The sequence below is a fragment of the Cariama cristata genome, unplaced genomic scaffold, assembly GCF_000690535.1.
Source record: "Cariama cristata isolate BGI_N322 unplaced genomic scaffold, ASM69053v1 scaffold25548, whole genome shotgun sequence".
Lineage (NCBI taxonomy): Eukaryota > Metazoa > Chordata > Aves > Cariamiformes > Cariamidae > Cariama > Cariama cristata.
The window spans coordinates 397-4,440 of record NW_009629793.1 but is presented as its reverse complement, the minus strand read 5'-3'; the positions used below and the strand labels follow the sequence as shown (position 1 = coordinate 4,440).

The following is a 4,044-nucleotide window of genomic DNA, read 5'->3' as shown; positions in this document are numbered from 1 at the left end:
CCCGCGGCTTCTCTCCGTGCCCGGCAAAGTCCTGGCCATTGCAAGCTTTTAAATCTGAGAAAATCTCTCTTAATGCAGAGAGGGGGGTTTCCTTAATCAGGCGGGGGACAGCTGAGGCCCCCAGACAGGCACGCTGGGTGCCACGTGCGTGCCCGGACTGGGATCACGTCGGCTTTGCTCCTCGCTGTCGCTTCTCGTTTCCTCGCAGCCCGGCTGACGTGCCAGTTTGTGCCAAGGGACTTGGACGAGAGCAGAGCCGGCCGGGCACGGGGATGCTCTGGGGCCACTTAAAGTCACACAATGATTTCATTCCTTTCCTTGGCTGAATGTCCCGGGAGAGCGGATTTTTCCCTAATTCTCCTTCCCTGGGGTTGTTATTCCCCAAGGTACCTAAAATCAGGCATTTTGCAGGATGCCGAGGAGGCAGTGAAATACAGACGCTACCGCGTCTTCATCCTCATCCTCATCCTCGCCCCGACTTACCCACCCGGGGCTGGTGGAGTCTCCCTCCCCTTAAGGGAAGTCAGCCGCATCCTGGCCGAGCATCCTTTCCCCTCACGTGTTCCGCGTTTCCGGCTGCTCTTTCACCCTCTTCGGGTTGGGAATCTGCTCCCGTATGGACTGGGATGGATCACGGGAGTGGGAACGTTGCCTGGGAGAGCGGGACCTGCCGGGGGGGGACTCCTGATAGAGTGGAGGGGGGACCGGGGGCTGGCAGGGAGATGGGCAGATGATGAGCGGCTTTGGGGTTTTTTTGTCATGTGGGGTTCTCACCCTGGTTTCCTCCTTTTTTTGCTGTGAAGGAATTGATTTTTAAATCTTATTGTATATGAAAAATAGCTGTGTTCCCCCAGTGACAAAAAGGTTTCGTGCCTTTTGGCATCTTCTTTTTTTTTTTTTTTCCCTTGGAAAAGGGGATGAGGAGGAACGAGAAGGAAAGCTCTTTTCTAAAAGACCTTGCAAAAATCTTGAAAACAGGAATCTTTGGGGTTGATTCTCGCTCCGGCGGGATTGTTTTCCTTTTACATCATCTTACCAAAAAGCAGAAAATGTGGAGGGCACTTCTTTATTTTTTTTTTTTTTTTGGTCCAAAAGGAAAAAACCAGCAACCGATGCTCATAGGACTGGAAATTGTCCCAAACTTCTTTTTGGGCAGCAGATCGCTGCGAGCCGCGCTGCTTTGGCTCCTATCTCACTGCGACTCGGCCCCCGGTCACCCCCCACCGCCGGTGGTTCCCCATCCCACCGCACTTTTTTTTTGCTCTGCCAGATGCGGAGCCCGTCCCCATCCCCTTCTTTCCCTCACTGCCCACACCTCCGGCAGCCCCGTGCTGTAGCGAGGGTTATTTTTATTTATCCAGCTGCCTGTAGCCCCCCAGGAAGGATTTTTCTCCCCGTTTGATGCTTCTTGGGGCTACCGACCGATTTTCCTACCGGAGCAGGGATGACGGCACCGCAGCTCGGGATGCTGCGAACCGAACTCGGCAGGGAGGTGTGGGGCTCCGAGATAATTAAGTTACGACTAATTTGATGAAATTAGTGGCCGGGGAGAGGGAAGAGATCAAGGCGAGAGCTGCTGTCGAGACACCAAATAGATTAGACCCGCGGAGGGGAAATGCAGAGCGGGGTGATGCTATGGGCTGCGGGGAGGGGGGGGATCTGGGGCTGGGCGAACAGAGCTGCCTTCGCCCCGCTGCTCTGCTTTCCTCCCTAAAAATGGTTGAGGGAAGAAGCCCCGGGATGATTTTATGGCAAAATTCTGCCCGTGGCTCTTCCCTGCGCTTTGTTCAGGCGGTAAATACGGGGCAGAGCTGGGGCGGGGGGGCTGGAAGCTGCTTAAAAACCTCCTGGACCGCTTCGTCGTTGGGAGATTTTAGAAAGGCGAAGGATGCTGTTACTGGGCTGAAACCTCTTGAAAATTCGGCCGTGAGGTTCCCTTCTTTGAGGGTGTCGGTGGCTGGAGGTTGCTCGTCTGACCCCCACGACTCCTGAACCCGCTGGAAGCCTTTGGGAGAGGAGAAGGATTTCCAGGGATATGAGGAATTGCCTTCCCTTTTCCCAACCAGGGATGGGAGGGGGGCACAGCCCCTTATTAGACACCGGAGGGTCTCCCCAGCCAGCATCCTTCGGGCGCGCCCGAAGGAAACCCGGTTTCATCCCTTCCACTCCTCATGGAACAACTTTTTTCCATTTTCCCCTCTGAAAAAAAAAAGAGATGAAGGAAAAAAATCTTTTTTTTGTTTTTTTTTTTTTAAAGAAAGGCTCAACTTTCCATCTTTCGGCCGCGTCGGTGAAACAAAAGGTTGCGGAAAAAAAAAAATCTGCAAAAAGCAGTTTCCGAAAAGAAAAAAGAAGAAAAGCAGTTCCTTCCCCACCGGCAGCACCCGTTCCTTTTTTTGGCCCGTTCTAAAAACAAACAAGGACACATCCAAAAATAGAAAAATAATAGGGAAAAATCCTCGGGAACCTGCAGAAAAAGCCTTGGGAATCTCCTGTTGGTGCCAATGACTCAGATTCCCACTGTCCTTCTCTGAAAAGAGACAATGAGTAACGCAAATGAGGGGTACCAGGAATCATTAGTAGATAATTAGGTAATAATTATTAGGTGGCCAGAATTATTGGTAACACCGAACATCCCCATGGGCGAGAGCCAGCCGGATCCTTCGCTGGTGGAGCTGGATGTGGATGAGGACTTTTCCCCTCCGCAGATTAAATCTAAATAACGAGTGTTAAAATTATGACGGTGAAGGAGGCGTTTTAATTGGAAATATTGTGAAAAGCTTCAGGTGGATGGAAAAAATAGGCTGGGGGATGGATTTGGGGTCCGTCGCTTGACCGTTGCCGCCCGGCGCAAGCATCCACCAAGCAAGAGCTATGGGAAGAGGCAAAGCCGTGTGGCACGGCGTGCCGGATCGATGCCGGGCAAAACCTGCCCGCGGCGTTTCCAGCTCTTCTGGAGACGTCACCGGTTTTTATCCGCTTCAGCAAAAATTCCTCTACAAGCTCCGAGTTTGCCGGAGCTCGCAGGTGGATGAAGAGCCACTCCAGGGTACGTTTTGGCCTCAAAAGAGGGATGTTTATGACTGTTTAGGAAGAGAGAAAAGAATTGTCAAGGCTCTTCTTTTTTTTTCGTTATTTTTTTTTTTCCCCCTACTGAATTTGGCATGAAAAGAGATCAAGACTTCCAGGAAATTCTGTAGCTTTGACTTCTAAAAAAAAAAAAAAAAAAAGAAATAAATTGGCAAGCGCTGATTCCATAATAACGCCTAATTGCTTTGGGTATTTTTGAAAACAGGATGATTAAATGTACATGTGTAACGCAAGCTGCAAATTGGCTACGGAGCACGAAAGAGGAATTTTGGGGGTTTTCACCGTACCCGAACGTGGTGATTACCGGGTTCCTGTTAACGAAGGAGGAGACGTCGCATCCTTAGTTCTCTCCAGCAGCGCCCGGGACCTTTGCTGCTCCTGCCGCCTGGTTTGGGTGCAGGGTTTGGTGCCCGGACGTTGTCACCATCACCCCCCTCCATGTCACACCCCCCTCCAGGGCTCACCGTCTCCGGCACCCACTGGTTATCGCCGTGCCACCGTGCTTTCGCTGTGCTACCTTGGCATTTGGGAAATGCCACCCACCTGGTTTTGCCAGGGGCAATTATTGTGGATTGTATTTCCTGATTCATAAGGAGGTTTTCCCTGTTTTTAGCAGGAGAGCAGCTATCGTTAAGGTTTATTTCCCCTCCTTTGTCGTCGCGGTAATTGTAGGTGACGAATGCGTCTGAGCTGGTACGGGGCCAAATTCAACTCCGGGCATCCTTTGAAAGCAAAAAAAAAGTTTCTCTCCATCCATCCATCCATCCCCATGTCGTAATTCCTAAAGTAGAGACAACCCGTCGTCGAAACCCGAGGGCCAGATCCCGACTCTTGAAGTCATCGGCGTCTTGGGGCGACGGCGTTCATTTACGCAAGGGCACATCCTCGTCTTTATGGGCCGGGGGGGGCGGTATTGGAGGGGGACGGGACTCGACGGACACCCCCTGCCCACGT

General features: G+C 51.8%; 1 protein-coding gene across 1 annotated transcript in view; it reads left to right on the top strand.

Moving 5' to 3' along the window:
* The window catches only part of LOC104165631 (myocyte-specific enhancer factor 2D homolog), a gene marked incomplete at both ends in the record, with an annotated part of 7,189 nt that overhangs the window by 2,950 nt on the left and 195 nt on the right, over nt 1–4,044 (top strand). The gene's annotated exons all lie outside the window — the stretch shown is intronic.